The sequence below is a fragment of the Rhinolophus sinicus genome, linkage group LG01 (genome assembly GCF_036562045.2).
Source record: "Rhinolophus sinicus isolate RSC01 linkage group LG01, ASM3656204v1, whole genome shotgun sequence".
NCBI lineage: Eukaryota > Metazoa > Chordata > Mammalia > Chiroptera > Rhinolophidae > Rhinolophus > Rhinolophus sinicus.
Genome location: NC_133751.1, coordinates 47,492,242 through 47,516,428, shown reverse-complemented (window position 1 = coordinate 47,516,428; position 24,187 = coordinate 47,492,242). Strand labels below are relative to the sequence as shown.

The following is a 24,187-nucleotide window of genomic DNA, read 5'->3' as shown; positions in this document are numbered from 1 at the left end:
TTATTCCTAAGTATTTTATTTTTTTGGTGCAATTGTAAATGAGATTGTTTTCTAAATTTCTCTTTCTGATAGTTCATTATTGATATCCAGTATGCATCCAATTTCTGAATATTAATTTTGTATCCTACTACTCTACTAAATTCATTTATCAACTCTGGTAGGTTGTTGGTGCAACCTTTGGGATTTTCTCTATATAATATGATGTCATCTGTAAATAAGGACAATTTTACTTCCTTCTTTCCTATTTGGATGCTTTTTATTTCTTGTCTGATTGCTGTGGCTAGAACTTCCAGTATTATGTTGAATAAAAGTGGTGAAAATGAGCATCCTTGTCTTGTTTCTGATGTTAAGGGGAATGCTTTTAGGTTTTTCCCATTGAGTTAATATTAGCTGTGGGTATATATATATCTTTATTATGTTGAGATATGTTCCCTCTATTCACACTTTGCTGAGAGTTTTATCATAAATTGATGCTGGTTTTTGTCAAATGCCATTTCTGTATCTGTTGATGACCATATGATTTTTATTTTTTAATTGTCTTTATGTGGTGTATCACATTAATTGATTTGCAAGTATTGAACCAAGCTTGCATACCAGGAATGAATCCCATTTGATCGTGGGATATGATCTTTTTAATGTATTTCTGAATTCGGTTTGCTAATATTTTGTTGAGGATTTTTGCATCTGTGTTCACTAAGGATATTGACCTAGTTTTCTTTTTTTGTAATAGCTTTGGTTTTGGAGTCAGGGTGATAGTGGCCTCATGAAATGAGCCTGGGAAACTTTCGTCCTTCTGGAGTTTTTGGAATAGTTTGAGGAGAATAGGTATTAACTCTTTTTTGAATGTTGGGTAAAATTCATCTGTGAAGCCATCTGGTCCAGGACTTTTGTTTGTTGGGAGCTTGTTGATTACTGATTCAATTTTGTTGATAGTAATTGGTCTGTTCAGATTTTCTGTTTCTTCTTGATTCCACCTTGGAAGATTTTATGCTCCTAGGAATTTATCCATTTTTTCCAGATTGTCTAATGTATTGGCATATAGTTGCTCATAGTATTTTCTTAAAATTTTTTGTATTTCTGTGGTGTTTGTTGTCACTTCTCTTTTATTTATGATTTTATTGATTTGGGTCCTCTCTTTTTTTCTTGATGAGTCTAGTTAAAGGATTGTCAATTTTGTTTATCTTTTTCAAAAAAACAACTCTTGGTTTCATTGATCTTTCATATATATGTATATGTGTGTATATATATGTATATATATATACCCTGTTTCCCCCAAAATAAGATGTAGCCAGACAATCAGCTCTAATGCGTCTTTTGGAACAAAAATTAAGGTAAGACCAAGTATTATATTATATTATATTAATTATATTATATTATATTATATTATATTATATTATATTATATTACCTGGTCTTATAGTAAAATAAGACCGGGTATTATATTATATTATGTTATATTATATTATATTATATTATAAAGACCCAGTCTTATGTTATAGTAAAATAAGACTGGATCTTATATTAATTTTTGCTCCAAAAGACACATTAGAGCTGATTGCCTGGCTAGGTCTTATTTTTGGGGAAACACAGTGTGTGTGTGTGTGTGTGTGTGTGTGTGTGTGTATGTGTATATACATACATACATATACTTAATATATGTATGTATTATATATGTGTATATTTTTGTCTCTATTTTGTTTATTTCTACTCTGATCTTTATTTCCTCCCTTTTACTCAATTTGGGCTTTGTTTGTTGTTCTGTTTCCAGTTCCCTTAGGTGTAAATATAGACTGTTGATTTGAGATTTTTCTTGTTTCTTTATGTAGTCCTGTATTGCTATGAATTTCCTTCTTAGGACTGCTTTTGCTGTGTCCCATACATTTGGGGTTGTTGTGTTTTCATTTTAGTTTGTTTCAAGGTATCTTGATTTCTTCCTTGATCTTATTGTTGACCTTTTCATTATTTAATAGCATGTTATCTAGTCTCCATGTGTTTGTATGTTTTTCAGTTTTTTTCTTGTAATTGATTTCTAGTTTCATACCACTGTAATCAGAGAAGATGCTTGATATGATTTTAGTCTTCTTAAATTTATTGAGACTTGTTTTGTGGCCTAACATGTAGTATATCTTGGAAAATGTTCCATGTGCACTTGAAAGAATATATAATCTGCTGCTTTGGGGTGAAATGCTCTAAAAATATCAATTAAATCCATCTGGTCTAGTGTGTCATATAAGGCCACTTTTTCTATGTTGATTTTCTGTCTGGGGGATCTGTCCAGTGGTGTCAGTGGGGTGTTAAAGTCCCCTACTTTGATTGTGTTACTGTTGATCTCTGCCTTTATGTTGGTCACTATTTGTTTTATATATTTAGGTGCTCCTATGTTGGGTGTATAGATATTTACTAGGGTTATGTCCTCTTGTTGGATTGATCCCTTTATTATTATGTAATGTCCTTCTTTTTCTCTTATTATAGTCTTTGTTTTAAAGTCTATTTTGTCCGATATAAGTATTGCTTCCCCAGCTCTTTTCTCATTTCCATTTGTGTGAAATATCTTTTTTCATGCCTTTACTTTCAGTCTGTGTCTGTCTTTTGATCTGAGGTGGGTCTCTTGTAGACAGCATATGCAGGGATCTTGTTTTCTTATTAACTCAGCCACCCTGTGTCCTTAGATTGGAACATTTATTCCATTTACATTTAAAGTGATTCTTGATAGGTACATAGTTATTGCCATTTTATTATTCATATATTTGATCTTCATTTGTTAGTTTTCTCCTTTCTTCTGCTTAAAGAAGTCCTTTTAACATTTCTTGTGATACTGCTTGATGGTAATGAATTCCCTTAGCTTTTTCTTGTCTGGGAAGCTCTGTATCTCTCCTTCAGTTTTAAATGATGGCTTTGGTGGGTAGAGTAGTGTTGGTTGTACACCCTTGTTTTTCGTCACCTTGAATATTTCCTGCCACTCCCTTCTGGCCTGAAAAGTTTCTGTTGAGAAATCAGCAGACAGGAGCTCCCTTGCGAGTCACTAGTTGTCTTTCTCTTTCTGCTTTTAGCATCCTCTCTTTGTCTTTAACCTTTGCCATTTTAATTATGATGTGTCTTGGTGTGGGCCTGTTTGAGTTCATTTTGTTTGGGACTCTCTGTGCTTCCTGGGCTTGTATATTATTTCCTTTACCATGTTAGGAAAGATTCTTGATCACTTGCTCCCTCTCGTCTCCTTCTGGCACTCCTATGATGCAAATATTGTTATGCTTGATGTTGTCCCTTAAACTATCTTCATTGTTTTTCATTCCTTTATCTTTTTGTTGTTCTGACTGGGTGTATTCTACTACATTGTCTTCTAAATCGCTGATTCGGTCCTCTGCTTTATCTAATCAGCTGTTGTTTCCTCCTAGTGTGTCCTTCATTTCAGTTATTGTATTCTTTATTTCTAACTGGTTCTTTTTTATGGTTTCAATGTCCTTCTTTATGCTTGCTATCTTTTTGTTGAAATTCTCATTAAATTCCTTAAGCCTTCTTATAATCAGTGTTTTAAACTCTGTCTCTGGTAGGTTGATTGCCTCCATTTTATTTAGTTCTATTTCTGGAGGTTTCTTCTGTTCTTTTATTTGGGATATGTGCTTTTGTTTCCTCATTCTGGCTGCTGCTCTGTGTTTGCCTCTATGTATTTAAGTCTCCTATGTCTCTCAGTCTTTGCAAGGTGACCTTATATTGTATGCGTCCTGTGTGATTCAATGGTGCGGTCTTCCTGATCTTTTGTGCGTGTTTTCCAGGAGTGTCCATTGAGTGTGTTGTGTGTGTTCTCCTGTTGTAGTTGAGTCTTGATTGCTTTTGGTGCATCAGTGGGTGGGATTGACTCCCAGGCTGACTGACTGTGAGGATTGGCTATACCCACAGTGCATGAGCTGCTATGTGGGGCCTGACTCCTTAGCGGAGGCTTCACCTGTGGAGTCGGGTGTACTGCTTGTAGGGCTAAACAGGTAGTGCTCTGGTGTGGTCTGAAGCTGGCCTCTGGGTGTGTTGTTTCTGGTATCTCTTGGGAGGGGCTCCCATGCAGGCCAATTGCAGCCTGTTACTGGCCCACAGCTACCTGGTAGGAGCCACAAAGCTATATGTGGTTGGCTGCTGACTGTGTTGGAGGCATGTGGGGGTGGCCTCATTGTGAACCAAGGCCTGCTGCCACCAATAGTGGGCCTAAGACAACTTAGCAAAAGGTCCAGGGCCCCCCAGGCCTACTGCCACCTGCCAGCTGCCCGTCAAGCCCAGCCATTAAAAGAGCCTCTTTATGAGCATGGGCCGGACTGGTTGACCTGGTATTGAGAGTGCTGCAGCACTAGCTGGGTGGGGTGGAGTCCCAGGGAGTCATGAGATGTGGCTGGTGGTTCTTACAAAGTTAATGCAGATTCATTTCTTATGCCATGCCTGACCTGGGACCACTGTGCAATGCCTTAAGAACACCACAGCCAGCCACCGCCTCAGGCTCGCAAATTCCTGAGAGTTGTCCCAGAGTGGCTGTGGCACAGGTTTTGGGTCACTGTTTACCACCAAAATCTCCCCAGGCCACCATGGACTGTTCACTGCTGTAAAAGGCCTCTGTGGCTTGTTGGGTGGGGCTGGCCACTCAGGAGCCCAGAATACCCCTGGCAATGCAGCTCTAGGTGGGCAGCATGGGGTTCCAGGGAGCTACGGGGTATGATCGGTGGTTTCTATAGAGTCAATACAGTCTTGTCTCCTGTACTGGTGCTGGGCCTGTGACCACCTTGCAAAAATGCTCTGAGAACACCATGGCCAGTCACCACCCCTCTCAGGTCCACAGGTTCCTGTGAGCTCCCCAAGAGACGTTGCGGCACAGGTCTTGGGTTCCTGCCCACCAGCAAATGCCCTGGGTCAACTGCTGAAGGCCTGCAGCAGTGGCACAAAAAGCTTCCCCAGCTTGTGGGGTGGTGGGAGAAGCCCAGCAGTCAAGTTTCCTGGTCGATGTAGCACCATCTGTGCAGGGGGCCGGAACCCAGGGCATCACCAAGGTGGTGTACACGTGCTGATTCCACCAGACCAATGCAGTCCCAGACTTGGCCCTTTGGGGAAGGGCTTTACTCTGAGAAGATGGTGCTTTCCTGTAGACCACACGTATATCAAGTTCCACACAAGGACAACAATGGCTCCTGTACCTCCAGCTCCCATGCTAAAGCCACACAACTCAGTCCTTCTCCACATGTCCCTGGGCCTCCCCAGCTGCCATTCCTTCACTAGAGACCAGGTGAGTACCTGCAAGTGAGCAAGTCCATGTGCTTGCTCTACAAGAGGACATCTGGGTTTCCAGCCACCCTCCACCCCACTGGGAAGGGCAGAGTCCTTGATAATTTTCACTGCCAGATGTCATGGGAATTCCTCTTCCCGGCACAGGACCCGTAGACTGGGGAGCCCAGCCTGGGGCTAGGACTCCTTCTTCTTCAGGGGGGCCCTCTGCCACCGAGGTGTCATCTCCCAGCATTCAACCACTATCTGTGGGTTTGGGATCAACCCATTTTGTGTCTCTGCCCCTCCTACCAGTCTGGATGTGGCCTTTTCTTTATATCCTTAATTATAGGTGTTCTGTTCAGCTAATCTTCAGATAATTCTTGGGGTTGATTGTTCTATAATTTATTTGTTATTTTGGTGTGATCCTGAAATGCAGTAGGCATAGCGTTTACCTAATCTGCTATCTTGCTCCTATCCCCCTCCCCTGCACTTTAAATACAGACAGTAGAAGGTGTGCTTTTGAGAAGCCTTTAGGATCTGTGCGAACCAGAAGAGTGGATGTGGATTGCATGTGCATGGTCTCCATTAGCAAAACAGAATTAGGTGCAACATTGTTTAGTTGTAATTAATGTATTTAGATCACAGAGGTGCTTTAGCTTTTGGTTGGGACAGGCCACCTAGTGACTATGTTCAATTTGGAGGAGTTCAGGTGTTGCTTTTTTGTTTTTTGTTTTTGTTTGTTATAAAAGAGAAGCTGGGTACTATAAAAGAGAAGTTTACTGTTTCTAAATCTTCCCCTCAACAGATCAATACTACCAGTGAAGTGTAGTTATGATTAATGTGAACAGTGACTAAATGATTCAAGCTGCTCTGAATGGGAGGTTTTGACTTTAAAACTTCCTGTCTACACCAAACTGAGGAGGGTGACCAAGTGTTCCTATTTTCCCGGGACTATTCAGTTAGCACTGCAAGTCCTGCCTCCCAAGAAACCCCTTCCCCAGTACAGAAAAATCTCAGTTTTAGGCAATGAGTGCTGAAGGTTGGGGAAAAATTATAAATCCATATGGCAGCCCTCCCAAATTAGCCTGAAAGCAATATTGCTTTTAGTATTGAATGCATATGGCATAGATTATCTAGTCATACTGTCCCATTGAAGGTCAGGATTGGGAGTGAATGGAAGAAAGGAGAAACATACATGAAGTTCACAGCTGAAGGGCACAGGCTCACTAAAAGACTGACACCTACTCATAAGACAACAGAACACTTTGTAAAAGATCTCACCACTGCTTTTCAACATTGTACTAAAAGTCCTAGCTAATGCAATAAGACAAAAAAGGGAAATAAAAGGTATCCAGATTGGAAAGGAAATATAAAACTGTCTTTGTTTGCAGATGACACGATCATGATGTAAAATCCAAAAGAATTAACAACAACAAAAACTCTCCAAGAAATAATAAGTCATTATAGCAGGGTTGCAGGATACAAGACTAATACACAAAAGTCAATTGCTTTCCTATATACCAGCAATGAACAACTGGAATTTGAAATTTAAAATACAATACCACTTAGCACCCCCCAAAATGAACTACTTAGGTATAAATTTAACAGACTATGTACATGATCTATATGAAGAAAACTACAAAACTGATCAAAGAAATCAAAGAACTACATGAACAGAGAGATATTCTATGTTCATGGATAGGAAGACTCCATATTGTAAAGATATTAGTTCTTCCCAACTTGATCTATAGATTCAAGGTAGCTGCCTAGCAGGTTATTTTGTGGATATCGAAAAACTGACTCTAAAGTTCATATGGAGTAGCAAAAGACCCAGAATAACCAACACAATATTGAAGAAAAACAAACTTGGAGGACTGATGTTACCCAAATCGAAGATATACTGTAAAGCTTCCATAATCAAGACAGTGTCATATTGGTGAAAGAATAGATGGAAGATTAATGGAACAGAAAAGAGAGCTGTGATATTGTGATTTATAAGAAATATATATTTGTCTTTGTCCACTGCTCTTGGCACATAGCTCCTAAAATCCATGTAATTTCCAATACAACAGCCAAGGGAACATCTTTTGTTATGATATTTAGTTTTGTTCTCAGTTCCTGAAATAGCTACAGAGGATAAAGATAAAAAGAGCGTCTTTCGTTATTCATAACAAGCTCCTTTCAATCATACCTGAGTTTATGGTAATGAGATGACTTTTGGATAGCCCCTAAGGATGGAGGCTGGTTGTCAGGGGAACCAACCATGTGATTAGAGGGTTGGAATGTGTAGACCTACCCCCTGACCTTTGGGCATGGGAGAGAGGCCAGAGGTTGAATTTATCACCCATGACCAGTGATGTAATCAACCATGTCTACATAAAGAAGCCTTCATAAAAATCCAAAAGGACAGGGTTTGAAGAGTTTCTGGATTGGTGAGCACGTGGATGTGCTAGGTGAGTGGTACAACCAAAGGGTCAGGGATGCTCTATGTCCCTTCCTCCCATACATTGTCATATGCATCTTTTCCATCTGGCTGTTCCTGAGATACATCCTTCTATAATAGACTGCTAATCTGGTAAGTAAAATGTTCTCCTGAGTTCTGTGAGCTACTCTAGCAAGTTAATAGAAGCTGAGGAGAGGGTCATGGGAATGTCCAATTTATAGCCAGTCGTTCAGAAGCATAAGTAACAATGTGGACTTGCATTTAGCATCTGTGTGTGGGAAAGGGCAGTCTTGTGGGACTGAGCCCTTAACCTGTGGGATCTGATGCTACCTCCAGGTGAGATAGTGTCAGAAATGAATTAAATTGTAAGACACCTAGCTGGTATCAGAGTTGTTTCACGTAAAAAAAAACACAAAAAACAAAAAAAACCCAACACTTGATGACCAGAATGCCAAAAGTGAAGTATTCTGTGAGTAGAATTTTGGGAGTAAGGGAGACAAATAGAAATTCCCTTACAAGAGTCCAGAAATAGATCCACATAAATACAGTTAACTATATTGATCTAATCTTTGACAAAGGCATGGACAAAAAAAAGGCCACATACTAAACCTACCACTCTCAGGGAGGCCAGTATGGTGGGCTTTACAAGCTCAGAGACCAAAAGTAACCACACAGGATGGTTTGAACATAAAAATTCCTAACTAAAAGTGGGTCATGGCAGGTAGTCACATCCTGGGCCTGAAGCTTCCTTGACAAAGGACAATCTTTCCCCTAAGTAAGCCTGTCCATTGTCTTTTTGCATCTAAGATACCATACCCTTGGAATGTCAGAGTAATCCCCTTTTCCAGACCCCTCAGCATACACCCACTGCACCAGAGCTGGAGACCACAGAACTCCTCATTATTATCTTGTTCCCTGCATATCATTTCTATGTGCTGTAAATGTTAATTATTAACCACCCTGTGCCCACCAATGTAAAAGAAGTATGTGTCTCTCTGTTTTACGTTATATCCAATTCCAGAGATTCTCCTGCCCCCTTAATGTACTACCAATGGATTTCATGTAACTCTGCTTACATCTTCTTCTTTGATTCTAATGTATAAAATAAGCTGCAAAACTGTCATTCTCTGGAGCATTTTCTCAATCTGCTGAGATTTTGCTTCTTGGCAATTTTAATCAGTTTGGCTCAAATACACTCATTAAAATTCTCTAGAGGTTTGGGTGTTTCTTACATCAACAAGGGAGCAAAGACAATACAATGGAGAAAAGACAGTCTTTTCAACAAATGCTGCTGCAATTGGCCATCACATGCAAAAAAATTAATCTAGACACAGACTTTATATCCTTTATAAAGATGAACTCAAAATAGATCACATACCTAAATGTAAAACACACAACTGTAAAACCCCTAGAAGATAACATAGGAGAAAATCTCAATAACCTTGGACTTAGTGGTAACTTTTCAGATATAAAAACTAAAAACTGTGGACTTAATTCTGAGGAAGAAAGAAAAGCCATTGAGTAATTGGTATGTTTATGAGATCACCCAGGAACTGACTGGTAAAGGATTGGATAAAGCAAGAATAAGGGCAGGGAAACAACTTTGGAGACCATTGCCAAAGTCTAGCTAAGAGAAGGTTCAGGGTAATGAGGTAGGTATCACTGGAGCAAGATGGTAAATTTGGTTTTGAATATATTGAAGTGCCAGTGAGTCTTCAGACTGAAAACATCCAGGGAGCAGTTGGCCACATACAGAGGAGGAAGAAATCAGGAGTGGAGCCCTGGGAGGGGGGAAGTGTGGTGGGGGAAGTAGTGCCTCATGAGACTGTCAAAAAAGTAATCAAAGGTGTCCCTGGATGGTGATAATGGATGACATTAATCCTAAATAAAATCCACATCATTAAACAAGGCTGTGAAGACCTTCCTGCAAATTTTGTAGTTATACCTTTTCCTAATACAACAGAAATTTTGCTTGTTTTTTTCTCGTTTTGATGTAGTTCTCTCCACCTGCCTTCCAATCTTGGTAGGGAATGGACACCAGGGTGGGTGCCATCCCCTACATATCATTCTTTAGGGTCTCCTTTTGCACACATACTGGAGACAGTGATGACTTTTCACTGATCTGACACTTCCAAGGATTCTGGCATTAGTTTTGTTACAGTAGTTTTATGATAAAGAAAGTGGCAAGAATTGGTACAAGGACCGAGAAAGGACAGAGGGGGCTGCCACCCAGAAAATCATTAGTATATTGTTTTCTAGGTGATACAAATCGAAACAACTGGTGTAATGTTCACTGCCTGTGTGTTTCTTTTGACAAATTGTAAACTGTGGTCAAGACAAAGATTGTTAAATAAGTAATTTGTGAGTAGGAAAAAACAAGGATCATAATGTCAATCCTTTGGTAATAGGACCTATTACAGCAACTCCATGCTATTGTTATGGAAAAGAATTTTACTGATTAATTGGTTTATTAACAGAAAAAACAAAACAAAACATCTTGCTGTTAAGTAGCTATTTTGTATGTATCAGGAAATGTTTGCCATGCTAGAAGGAGGAGAAATCTTACATTTTATTGCTTCTTTTTTCTTAAAGAAGCAGATGATGTTTAGCAAATGGTGCTGATAAATACCTGCAATTGATCATTTTTGTGCTACTGCCAAGTAGCAGCTAACTTGGAACTAGTAAACCTTTTTATGAAAAGCTATCTTTATTATATCCTTTGTGTGTAATTTTGTAACTGGAACAAAATATTTACTGTAGAGTGCTGTTTTATCTTCTTTCTTTGAAAATACGGAGTTGTGGCAAAAAGTACAAATACTAATAATTAAGGAATAAGGACCAAACAGCTTTAGAGAAAATATGTTTTATTACAATTTGTTGAACATTCAATATACAGTATGGCATTTTTTCTGGGGTTTAATCCTAGGATATGATTGGCGCTTAGCAAAAGGCTCCAGTTCACATTTACCACTAATAGAATGCTTAACTGAATAAAAATACAGCATTATTAAAATGAATTAAAATATTTTCTTTAAAAAATCATTCTAAAGTTTATTCTATTCAGTCTAATGACTAACACAATAAAGTCAGATTTACTAGCTGGATATAATTGGCTGTTTTTATACAGCACTTATCTTTCAGTCCACAAGTATATTATTACATGATAGTAAACACTCAATATAATAATTTTTACAGAACTATAAAATAAATATCGAAGAAAGATTCTATAACCTCATCTTTTACACCCAACCCCAACAGTCTAACTCGAAAGAGGATAAAGCCAATGACTTTCCTCACAAGACTCACGACTAATGTCGCTTTGCTATCAAACATCACTATTTCTGATCCGTTATGAGCATTGAGACAAGATTCAAATTCCCAAAGAAAGAAGCTCAGTACATGTGGTGGTTTCCTGCTCAGCAACAGTGAACACTGCATTCAAAATTGTTGCATCCCAGGAATCAGGTCAGCCACATTCATTGAAATTTCCTCCACTGCAGGGTGGCAGGAAGTCCCAGTGTCATGAAGAATCCTCTTGTCCCATTCAATGCAATGGCCATAGGTTTCTACCCCAGTTCTCTTCCCACTGCCAATTCTGAACAAAAGAAAAATTATTAATCAGAATATTACCAAATATTACAGGAGCTACTAACAATTGAGCTACTTGTTGACCCATCATTGGCCAAGATTGTACATAGAGTACTTGCAACTGGAGCACTAGATGCTAATCACAATATCTAGGGAAAAGGAAAAGATTTCTTTTGTAGTCAGTGCAGAAGAATTCATCTGGCTGCAAGATCAGAGCCTATTAAGCATCTTGAGCATTATTATTTTAAAGCAGATGACAGTATTGTGCTTGGGGCAGTGAAATTAAATCCCATACCAAAGTGGGCGAAGATCAGGTGTCAGCCTGGGACAGATGTAAACACCAAGGACACAACACAAAGAACAGTTATGTAATCTAGTTTGACACACTTTTGGAACTATAAACTGCAAACAGAAACTCTGGAATGTTATCTATTATTTAGGACTATGCTGTCCGATACAATAACCATTAGCCACGTGTGGCTATTTAACTTTAAATTAATTAAAATTTAATAAAATAGAAAATTCAGTTCCTCAGTTGCATTACGCACATTTCAGCAGCTGCATGTGGCCTGTCATGACTGTGCTGGGCAGCGCAGATATAGAACATTTCCACCACTGCAGAAATTTCTATTGGACAGAAAGTTTTAAGTTCCAGCTTAAAACTTTTTCCAGTGTGTGGAGGACCTTCAAAAATTTGTAATGGCAACCTGTATTTATCACTGCTTTCTGATCATCTCATACACCGTAATACCAATGACTGAGATATGTTTACCACCACAGCTCTCCACCAAAACACATAATACAACCAATCAAAAATGCCTTGGCAGGAGCAACTTAAAATATCAAATAACCAGGACAAGAAAAAAACAAATATGGAAATACTGCCTCGCTCTTTATCCAAACTTGTTTCACTTATGACTATATGTCCTAAATCAGGCCAATGTAGTTTTTGAGCACCACCTCATCACCTATTTTTATCAATTACTATATATTTTTAAAGTTATTTTTACATGAGTAGCATGACATAATTCAATTTATTTACTGTGTTTCCCCCAAAATAAGATCTAGCCGGACAATCAGCTCTAATGTGTCTTTTGGAGCAAAAATTAATATAAGACTTGGTCTTATTTTATTATAAGAATGGGTGTAATATAATATAATACCAGGTCTTATATTCATTTTTGCTCCAAAAACTGCATTAGAGCTGATTGTCCGGATAGGTCTTATTTTCAGGGAAACATGGTAGTGATAAAGCCACTATACCTACTCCAGGGTCAACACAAATTGCTATCAGAAAATGCTGAGAAAATCCTAATTATAGAGGAATCACCAAGACAGCACAAGATATGGGCAACATGGCTAAAAAAAGATTCACATGTAAGCTAAGACAACCAGATATAACAGTATTATTGATTTTCTTTTGAATATCAACTGTATAAAGTCCAAAATGTAGACTTTTAATTTTACATTTGCTTTTACATTGTGTTCTGATAAGCATGAATCTTCCCAAACTATAATTTAAATACATCTTGTCACATTACTAGATGATAAGATTACTCCTGATTCATTTATTTGATTTTCAAGGTTGGCTGACAAAATCACACTTGAAAAGCAATACGTGACTTTAACTCACAAGAATAAAAGCAAGTAATTCAATGAAGAGGACAAACACTCAACAAAGAATATAGTTTTCACAAGAATATAGCTTTCATCATAGTTTATAACCATAAGTACTAGTGGGAAAAATCATGAGCCTGACGTACGAAAGCATGTTCCCATTTTGATTCAAAAGCAACTGCTGTACAGTCTGCTAGGCCACAAAATAGTAATGAACTGCGTAGACAGCATGTAGATCACTGCAGAAGGTGGTCTTTAGCCCCCCACATTGCGTGAGTTGACCAAGACGACTAAAATTCTTCCCCTCAAAACCAAGTTTTGGGAGATAAATATTGTAATTAAATAAGGAATTGAACTCCCAATAAGTCAGTAGTAATCAAAATGCGGCTTGTCCCTTATCTGAGTTCCCTCTTGAAAGTGTCTCTGTCACCATTTACCTGTGAAATATTAACAAGACTTAATGCTCATGAGTCATCCATCAAGTCAGCATTTAAATTGGTAAACATGTGTGAGACCATGCATCCCCGATGGCTATGGTACCATGGGCGACAGGGCTAGAAAGGAAACAGTTTTATTTTGTGCAGGGGGCAAAGACAATGTAGCACTTCACAGCTACATTGTAACTAGATCCTGCTGTCAGTTTATCAATGAAATAATTAGATATGAATAGTGTCTTAACTAGCAATACTGGGGAAGAGCTGCTCTTATGACATCAGAAATTGAAATCCCTGACACGTATTTTGCTCAGGCCAGTCTACTCATTGCCTTGTGCTCTGAAAAAGAACAGACTATGCACCAGTCTGTCTCTCATACGTCACAAAGAACATATGTACAATTTCCTTCCCTACAGTATTTCAGAGAGGAAAATGTTAGACCATATCAGAGTTGTGATAAAAAACCATCCCTACCTTTGGAAGAGACAAGTTAGAACTTCATTCTATTAATTCTGTCTAAACAGATATTATTGTACCAAATCTCAGAACAAAGTGCACTGGACTTATTAAAGAGGTTCATCTTAGTTTTTCTACTATCTGGTACAGTTGTTTTTTCCTTGTGTTTACTCCGCTAGCTTTATTACAAATACTTAGACATGATACTAGTTTCCACTACTTTAGCACAGAGCTTAAATAAGAAGGTTAAAAAAAAAAATCTGGCTGTAATTTTTAGGTAGATCAATTAGAAAAACATTACCCTCTTTCAAAATTATTATAAAATGTTGACCTTTTCGAAGGTCAATTCCTCCTTCTTCACCAGAATTTGAAATGGATCTCTCATGAACTTTTTGATGACTTGCGACAGATCCATTGGCATTGAGGCAGAAAGCAACACAGCCTTAAAAAAGAGACCATATGTTGACACATCATTAAGCAGATATAACAGTTTTCATAATAATACTTGGAGAAACCATGTTTGAGACCAAGCGTCCCTGTCTTACTATAGAAATGAGCCAGACAGAGATTGTAGGAAACAATTGCTTTTAGCAGGGGAAAGGACAATATAGCACTGCACAGCTATATTGTAACAATTAACCCAACCTGCCAGCTACAGAAAAATCATGTGCATGCCTGAATACTTGCATTTCCTTTCTGGTAAATCTCATGGATTTGATCCTTCGTCCCTTGGCTCAACCTATTTATCTGCTTCATCCAAAAGCAAGCATCTTGATCCATTTTGGAAAGTAAAATAAATAAATAAATAAATAAGTGTGGGTTGCACTTAGAGACTTTCTTCCAAAGACTATGGTATGGAAGGGGAGGTGGAAGAGGAACTTTACAGTGGAGAAACCTCACAAACACTACCTCAGCCAGATGCTCGCGGGCAACATCCACAGTCATAACCCTTGATCTCATGAGATGAAAATGGCACTTCACCTGTGGTCTTCCTCCCCCAAATCCATAACCCTCAAGTCTAACCTTAAGAAAAACATCAAATTTCAATGCAAGGGCATTCTACTAACTATTGGACCAACACTCCTCAAAATTGTCCAAATCAGAAAAAAAAAAAACAAGGCAAATTTGAGAAACTGTCATAGCTAAGAGGAGACATGACAATTAAATGTAATGTGGTATACTGGGTGGGATCCTGGAACAGAAAAAGATATTAGGTAAAAACTAATGAAATCTGAATAAACCTTGGACTTTAGTTCATAATAATGTATCAATGTTGGTTCATTAATTTTAACAAATGTACCATACTAATGTAAGATGTTAATAGTATGGGAAACTGGATACAACACAAGGTATATGGGAACTCTATGTGCTATCTTCTTAATTTTTCTATAAGCCTAAAGCCGTTCTAAAACATAATATCTATTAAAGAAAAATCTTAGTATTACCTCTAGGTATTCATGCTGGCAAATGGCTTAAAGAATTATGTTAATTATTTTTCTTTCCCATACCCCAAATATCACTGGTTAAAAAATACCTTAGAAAAAGTATGGCAATATTTACGAAGATATCTTCTATGTAACATATCATGTTCTCTCTGGAGTACCAATACTGAGTACGTGCTGTGACAGCCTGCATTTCTTGCATTTCATTTTGAACACAGATTCCACAATGCAGGCATGACAAGTTGCTTCCAGATAATATTCAAGTGCCAGGATTACCTTTTGGGTCTAAAAGTCAAAAGCTTAAATTATTATGTTGTAGAAATAAAGGCTCCATCAAATGACTTCGGAAGCACATGGTTAAATGCTGAACTGTTCATACTTAGTTTAAAATTCTGGTCTGCAATCAACTTTTGTACAGCACAACACAGAATCACTTCCACGATTACAACTCGTCAAACTGCTGCATGATAAAATCCCTTTAGGTGTTTCATTTTTAATTACTTTTTCATGCCTTTTCAAACTTGGGATCCTCACTTTCCTAAAGATACCAGCTAGAGAATTAAAGAACCAAAACAAACATTTCCAACATTTTCTTCGGGGTGTGGGAAGACCTAGTGTGTGGATGAAAGAGACCCATTGCGACGTTAGCGGAATGATTCAGTTATATTTAGCCGTTATGGGTACATCCACGACGTGTGAAAAGTTCTACTCTAAATAAAACATATCAGCAGAAAATGGTGTCAAAGAAATAGAAGCAGATTTCAATGAGTCTTCAAAAAATGTTGATAATCAACTTGACAAAACTTGATAATCAGGAAACAACAAAGCATTCTCTACCTTGTGTCATGTCTGAACTTTGAAAGCATCGGTCCCAGCTTCCTCCTTGAGAATGAGACCCAGAGATGCCCGGCAGAAAATTTCTCTGGCTGAGGCCCTTTGAGGGGCCTTTGATCATCGTGACTGAACAATTCTTGTGTGCGCATTTCCAGCCTCAAACTCTGGGTGGTCTGACAGGCGGAGTCAACGTCAGTGTGGTGTGCAGTCTGACAATCTTGGAAAAGAAAACCACAAATTAGTCCCTAACAAATGCGAAAATACCATTTTCATGAAAAATGCTTATAGGGCACGTGTTCCACTAAACTGCTGTGGACTTGCAGGAGTCAAAACAGAGTTATGGTATGACAAAGAGGTCACAGAGCAGTGGGGTGCAAACATCTGGTTGGCTCATGTTGGGAGAGCACTAAGAACTCAGTAATAAGCCTTGTCACTTGTCACTCAGAATGTTCCCACAAAATAGAAAGACTGTCCACAGCAGGCAGGATTGCTAACCTGGGAGGGGATTAGACTAGATGACTTCAAAGGAGCTTCTTTTCAAATTTAAGATTTGAATTTTATCCCCTGATATGAGGAATGAAAAATGTACAGGAGAATCAGGGAAGGACCCGCCGAATTGGTGACAACGGAGCAGAGACCTCAGTAAAGTGAGGGAGGAAGCGCTACTTTAGGTTCAATTCCTGGATGTGGGGGAAAAAAAAGAATAATGGTTAATTTAAATAAATCTCACTTTAAAACACCTTTAGCAGAAATTTCCAATAAACTCAGTATTATATTTTTACATATCAAATGTAAGAAGATAAAGGGAAAAGCCCATGTTATACATTTTATGAAGAAATGTTCATCTTAGAAAATGTTTCTATGTCACAGATGAATGGTTCTGCATAATTTCTATAAATTCTAGATCTTACTCACATAATTATGTATCTTTGTCAACTATACTTATGTAATTAATTGTATGACCATGGGCCCATTTTAGAAATATGCTAATATGAAAACTTTCAATGATTACTCATAAATTGAAGCACATACATTCAACAACTTAAAAGAAATCAGATCCTTGAAAACCACCAACTACCAAAAATAAACTAATATGAAATAGATAACCTGAATAATCTTATAACCATTAAAATACACATTTGTAATTAAAAAGCTCCCAAAAGAGAAATCTTCAGGCCCAGATGCTTTTACTGAAGAATCCTACCACTCAAAGAATTAACATTGATTTATACAGTCTTTTCCAGAAAACAGAAGAAGAGGAAACACTTTCCAACTAATTTTACCCTGGCACCAAATATAGACAGATAATAAAAAAAATTTTTAAAGAAAGGAAGAAGAAGAAAAGAAAACTAGAGACCAATATCTCTCTACAAGGGTTGGCAAAATGTGAAAATGTGGAGAAACTATAATCCTCATAAATTGCTGATGGGAATGTCAAAGGTACAGCCACTTTGGAAAACAGTTTGGCAGTTTTTCAAAAGATTAAATAGAATGACCAGCAATCCCATTCCTACATATGCATCTAAAAAATGTGAAACCATATGTCCACACAAAAATTTGTAAATAAGTGTTCATAGAAGCATTATTCATATGGCCAAAAATGAAAACACAAACCAAATGTCCATCAACTGAAAAATGGATAAACAAAATGTAGTATATTTCTATGAGGATATATATAATAGTATTTAGCCATAAAAGGAATGAAATATTCATACATGCTACAATGTGGCTAAACCTTGAAAACATTATGCTAAGTGAAAGAAGCCAGGCAAAAGGAGCACATATTATGTGATTCCATTTATACAAAGTGCCCAGAAAAGGCAAATCCATAGACAGAAAGTAGATTAGTGGTTACCAGAGGCTGAGGGAAGGGGAGAATGGGAAGTGACTGCTAATGGGTATGACATTTCTTCTTGTGGTGATGAAAATATTCTAGAATGAGATAGTGATGATGTTTAAACCTTGTGAATATACTGCAAATCATTAAATTATACATCTTGGGGTAACTTTTATGGTATGTGAATTATAAAAAATGTTTTTTAAAAGAGAAGAGAGAAATAGGAAGACCACATAGGAGGTTAAAGCATTTGACCAGGAAAGAGATGGTGGTTTTCACTTAAGGGTACAGTGGTGTTGGGCACAACGAAGTAATGAGATTTAAAAAGCCCAGGGGTGCCAAAAATATATATATATACACATGACTTGTATTCATCTTTTGTTATCGGTATATATTGAGTATTACAATTTTAATACAGTTTTTTCCTTTCTTAAAATGTATATACATTTCTTTGGGCAAGCTTTGTATGTAGACAATGTATTTAATAGCACTTGGTGATTGCTTAGATGTGGGTGGAACAAGATTGGGGAAGGGAGAGGGAGAAATATGCCAAATTTCTGGCTTTAACTTTATGAGCGTGATGCTATGTATAATCTTATGAGAGTCTGCAGGAAAAGCAGGATTAGTACAGGACTGTGAGCTTAACTTCAAATATACTGAGCTCAGGACACCTGTAGCACACCAAGTGAGGATGCTGAGTAGGCAGTTGAATACACGTGTATAATGCTCAGAAGAAAACTTGAGTTAGAAATAGAAATTTGGGGGTTGTCAACAAAGCTATGAGTTGAGATCCAGAGTGTACAGTGAGGCCTCACTTACAACATGAAGTGTTGAGGAATTCTAACATCTATGGGTCTGGTGATCCAGCAAGAGACTCAGAAGGAGGGGAGGAATGAGTGAAAGGAAATCTAAACTCTGTAAGAGCCAAGAGAAGAATTGATTGCTAAAAGGAGGGAGGGATCTCTAAAAGGAGTTGGCAACCTTTTTCTGTCAAGGGCCCGAAAATAAATATTTTAGATTTTGCAGGCTGTAGAATCTCTGTCCCATATGGTCTTTGTTTTTCTTTTACAATTCCTTAAAAATGTAAAAACCCATTCTTAGCTCACAGTCCATATAAAAACATGCAGAAGCTGGATTTGGTCCACATGCTGTCGTTTGCTGGAATACTTCTAGAGTGTTAAATGTTGCTAAGAGGTCAAAAGTCCAATGGATTTAGGGACAAGGAAGTTATTGGTGACCTTAGCAGGAATAGTTTTAGAAGAGGGGTGCGGAAAGAACCAGAAAAGGAGTGAGTTGAGAACAGAATGGGAAGCAAAGAAATAGAAACAGCAGGGCAGACAATTCATAAAAATTGTAAGTGAGAGAAGAAAGAGTGTTAGGTGTGGGGAAGGGTGGGGACTTAAAATTGTTCCCTGAAGAAGGCAGAGACTGCAAAACATTTCAGTGCTGATGGGAAGGATTTAGTAAAGAGGGATTGGTTAACCATGCAGCTGACCGAAGGGGTACCCAATGGTACAGACCCCTGAGATGGTGAGAGGGGAAGGATCCAGAGCATGGACAAAGGGGCTAGACTGATGAAAGTTGGATGGATGCAGATGAGGGTGTGGGCAGATTTGCTGGCAGGAAGCTCAGAAGCTCAGGTACTATATTTTCTCAATAACGCAGATCACTTGAGAATGGCTTGTAAGAGATATCAGAGGTTTGAAAAGAGTGAAGAGGATTTGAAACAGCAATTACATAAAATGAAAGAATGAGGTGGCTGGAGAAACAATGGACTTGCAGTGCAGTGCTGAAAGCCCAGGGAAGTTGACTACCATGAATTAATTTTAGTACGAAATCTTTCCCAGTGTTCAAGTTCTCCAGCTCTTCTACCATGTTTCCCCGAAAATAAGACCTAGCCAGACCATCAGCTCTAATGTGTCTTATATTATATTATATATTATATATTTATTATATAATATATAACATATTATATTATATTATATTATATATAATGTATTTATTATATATATTTATTATATTATATATTATATTATATTATATAATATATAATGTATTTATTATATATATTTATTATATTAAAATAAATATATCTTATATTAAAATAAGACCGGGTCTTACATTAATTTTTGCTCCAAAAGATGCATTAGAGCTGATGGTCTGGCTAGGTCTTATTTTCGGGGAAACATGGTGAGAGGCTTGCTGCAGGCACAAAGACAGACAGTTGGATTCATCTCTGGTTGAAGTTTTCCCTGGTGGATAATAATATATAGTAATAATATTATGTATAAACCTTGGGTGTGGGAAGTAGGTTTTCGTTAGTTATGATATTACAAATAAACCAAGGCTTAGATATGTTAAATGACTTGTTTACAATCACTTGGGTAATAAATAGTAGTTGATAAGATTAGGACTTGAATATTCAAAATCCCATATTCCTTTCTTAGTGGTAAAAAAGGTTTCTTTCATAGTATTTTGGAGATAAAAAGGGAAAAGTTCCCAAGAGGAATTTTAGGGAATAGTTTGTAAGTAAACTATTTTAACATTGTAAACACTAAGGAAATAAAATGATATACAAAGAAATATAAAACTTCTACAAAGTTTGACCTTTAGTTTAAAAAAAATACTCAGTCTACCTCACTAGAAACAGCCACTGACTGTAAACCCATTTGCTGGCTTTAACCATCACCCTGGAGTCATTTTCTCTCCCTTGGTGCTTGCTAACAATTCTTCCTATTGGTAACACAGTGAAAATGAAAAATCACATAAAATTATATATGGGAGGAATGAATGAGATGGCTACACACATATATGATTACATTAGCCCAGCTACAGATATTTGATTTGGTAAAATCAGTATATTATGGCCTAAAAATATCTGCTTTAACAATTATTGAACAGTATGTTTCTTTTCACTGAAATTCAACATATTCATACTATTCTTAATTGCTTGGCTTTTTTCAATGTAAGATTAAAATTTTATGATAAAATTAAAATTTTTAAAATTAATTATTTAATGTTTTAGTCCAAAGATTCACAGTTACTAAAGGTCAAATTATAATAGCTAATAATAGCTAAAATTAAATAACTACTTTCAATGTCCTAGGCACTTGACAAGGATTTAACTGTTCCTTGGCAAAGAACAATCCTATGAAATGGGTACAATTATTATCATCTCTACTTTAAAGAAGAAGAAACTGAGGCCCAGAGAGATTATGTAACTTATCTACTGTCATCAAATGGTAGAACTACGCTTTGAACCCAGGTGTGTCTCATTCTAGAATTTGAGCTCTTAGCTTCTATACACCACACTTCTTTAGTTGCTACCTCGACAGGGATGTGTGGATCTTTTGCAATACATATGAATATAACCTTCTCATGGACATCAAAGCCAAATGATATGCCACTGTGATTTAACATACTAAATATACTTTCAACATCATATAGTAAATAAATGTTCCTCGACAGTTTAATGCAGTTATTTCCCCCCAAAATATCAGGCAAATGCCACAGTGCAGAACTTGAATATAAAACAACTCCCCATCGAGATTCGGTCAAGATGGCAGAATAAGTAAATGTTGTGCTTACCTCCGGTCATGACCATGTTAAAATTACAACTAATCAACAGAACAACCATCATTGAGAATCACCTGCAGTCTAACTGAACTGAAGCCCTACAACTAAGGACATAGAGAAGCAGCCACCTTGAGACTGGTAGGAGAGGTGGAGATGTGGATCAGGCTGGTCCCACACCTGCATGTGACCATTAAAAGTCACGAGGGATATCTTGGTAGTGACGGCCCCTTGCCCCCAAGGAATGAGGGGATCCCAGCCCCAGGGTTTCAAACAAACAAACAAACAAACAAACAAACCAGAAACAAACTCATAGACACATAGAACATTTTGATAGTTGCCAGATGGGAGGGTGGTTTGGGGTGTTGGGTAAAAAAAGGAGAAGGGATTAAGAAGTACAAGCTGGCTGTTACAAAGTAGTCATGGGGATGTAGGGTATAGCATAAGGAATATAGTCAGTAATATTATAATAATTATGTATGGTGTTAGATGCATCCTAGATTTATCAGGGTAATAGAAGGGGGGCTAAGGAGCAGGGTGAAAAATGTGATGGCATTAAGAAGTACAAATTGGTAGTTATAGTCATGGGGATGTAAAGTAAAGCCTAGGGAATATAGTCAATAATATGGTAATAACTATGTATAGTGCAAGGAGGGTACAAACTAGTCAGGGGGATCACTTCCTAAATTATAGAAATATCTAACCACTATGTAAACCTAAAATTAATATAAAATTAATATTGAATGTCAACTGTAATTGAAAATTTTAAAAATGGGGGCAAAAGGTGAAGGGAATAAGAGGTCCAAATTTCCAGGTATAAAACAAGTAAATCATGGTGATGTCATGTACAGCATAGGGAAAATAGTCAATAATATTGTGATAGCGTGATACAGTGTCAGATGGTTGCTGGACTTACGGTGATCACTTCTTTAGGTATATAAATGTTGAATAACTATTGTGTACATCTGAAACTATTGTGTACACCTGAAGCTAGTATATAAATGTTAGTGAACTATTGTGTACACCTGAAACTGTATGTTAACTATAAAAAAACCTCTCCATCCTCTCTGAAAGATAAAGTAACTAGTTTCATTCTAACAATGAGAAAGAATTCCCCAGAGTCTCTCTTTGAATTGCACACCTGATGAAGGATAGCAGAACTGAAATGGACTTTTAAGGTGTCCTGGCCCCATTATTTACTAGTTTTGTAACCTTGGGCAAGTCCCTTTGGGTTTCATCAAAACATAGATTATCACAATGCTCCCCACACAGCCAGTGCTATAAAAGTACTGTAAATGGTTAGGAGGTGTACACAAGTGTTATTCTTGCCTAGGGTTGCCAGATAAAAAACAGGACGCTCAGTTAAATTTCAGAAAAATAACAAATAATGTTTTATATTTTATTTTATATTGGGAACATATACTAAAATTATTTGTTGTTTAAATTGGGGATATATTTACACTAGAAAATTGTTTGTTGAGCTGAAATGTAAATGTAATTAGCGTCCTGTATTTTTAATGCTAAATCTGGAGACCCTACTCTTGCCTGCATGGCGAGGGGCGCATAAAGGATGGCAGGCCCAGAGCCTTTCCCCCCACCTCATAAATAGAGAAACTGAGGCAAACGGCGGGCTGAAGGATGACCCCAGGGAGGGGTAAGAAAGAGAAGGGTTGGGTGTAGGACTCCCTCTCACAGGTGGAATAGAAAACAGGATCCCCTGACAAGTAGATTCTACCTTCTTGTTCTCCTCCTCCCCTTCGACCCCCGGGTACCGCCGCCCTGCATCTCTCACTGCCCAGGAGGACCAAACAGCCCCCGCCCCGCCCCTGGGCGGGAAGGCAACCGCCCCCGCCCCCCAGCCCAGTTACCTACGCCGCCCAGCAGCTATAGCAGCAGGCTGGGGACACTCTGCCACGGGTTCCTCTCAGTTGCCACCAGCAGCACCGACACTGCAGAGGCCGCCGCCATGTCCCTGGAGTCCTGTCGCTTGTTGACGAGCGTTTATGTCTCAGATGTCACCGAAATCGTCCCTCCATCCTGTACAGAAGTCTCTTGTCCTCCTCTGGCCACCGTCCAGGTCAGAACCAAGAAATAGGCCAATCCCAGCGAGGATTCGGGAGGGCGCGTCACCGCTGAAACCAATCGAAGACAAGCGCAGGGTTTCAGTGGCGATTGGCCAATCGGGCTGCGTGCCCGCTGGGGTGTGGCCGCTGCTTCCTCCACCCCTTGGGCTGGGCTCCAGCTCCCAAGGGGTTTGCAGTGCGCTCATCCTCCTTAGGCGCTCAGAGCGCTGCATCCGTGTGTCTAGTGGTCTGTGGGTTGTTTCTCTCTGGTGGGCTCCAGGGCGAGAAACACGTCATGACCTTTAATCTTTAAAGCCTCGAAGGGCAGAGAGTAGCTGTTGTAGGGCATAAAAAGGTGTGTGGTAAGAAGAATACAACATTTTATAATGTTTTCAAGAATGTAAAAAACATGTATTTGAAAAATCCTCTTAATCATCTCAAAATCAAAATTACAGAATTTTTTTAAAAAATTTATTGGGGTGACAATTGTTAGTAAAATTACATAGATTTCAGGTGTACAATTCTGTATTACATCATCTATAAATCCCATTGTGTGTTCACCACCCACAGTCAGTTCTCCTTCCATCACCATATATTTGATCCCCCTTACCCTCTTCTCCCACCCCCCCACCCCCCTTACCCTCTGGTAACCACTAAACTATTGTC

The 24,187-nt window shown here is 38.1% G+C and overlaps 1 long non-coding RNA gene and 3 other non-coding genes across 7 annotated transcripts; all 4 read right to left on the bottom strand.

The window, feature by feature from the left end:
• Positions 1–10,524: 10,524 nt before the first annotated feature.
• On the bottom strand, positions 10,525–23,864 carry LOC141570673 (uncharacterized). Of its 4 annotated transcripts, none has more exons than XR_012494972.1 (6): positions 23,331–23,864; positions 16,544–16,728; positions 16,052–16,265; positions 15,307–15,499; positions 14,074–14,214; positions 10,525–11,272 (listed from the first exon to the last, which is right to left on the bottom strand). It is a non-coding gene; the product is annotated as an uncharacterized LOC141570673 (long non-coding RNA). The 4 variants fall into 4 exon arrangements; XR_012494969.1 differs by having other exon boundaries at positions 23,327–23,859; XR_012494974.1 differs by lacking the exon at positions 23,331–23,864 and adding an exon at positions 20,522–23,248.
• LOC141568077 (small nucleolar RNA SNORA63) lies at positions 13,387–13,518 on the bottom strand. Its single transcript, XR_012491083.1, has one exon. It is a non-coding gene; the product is annotated as a small nucleolar RNA SNORA63 (small nucleolar RNA).
• Positions 13,842–14,019, bottom strand: LOC141568129 (small nucleolar RNA SNORA81). The gene has a single exon (XR_012491157.1). It is a non-coding gene; the product is annotated as a small nucleolar RNA SNORA81 (small nucleolar RNA).
• On the bottom strand, positions 14,289–14,419 carry LOC141568075 (small nucleolar RNA SNORA63). Its single transcript, XR_012491082.1, has one exon. It is a non-coding gene; the product is annotated as a small nucleolar RNA SNORA63 (small nucleolar RNA).
• Positions 23,865–24,187: the final 323 nt, after the last annotated feature.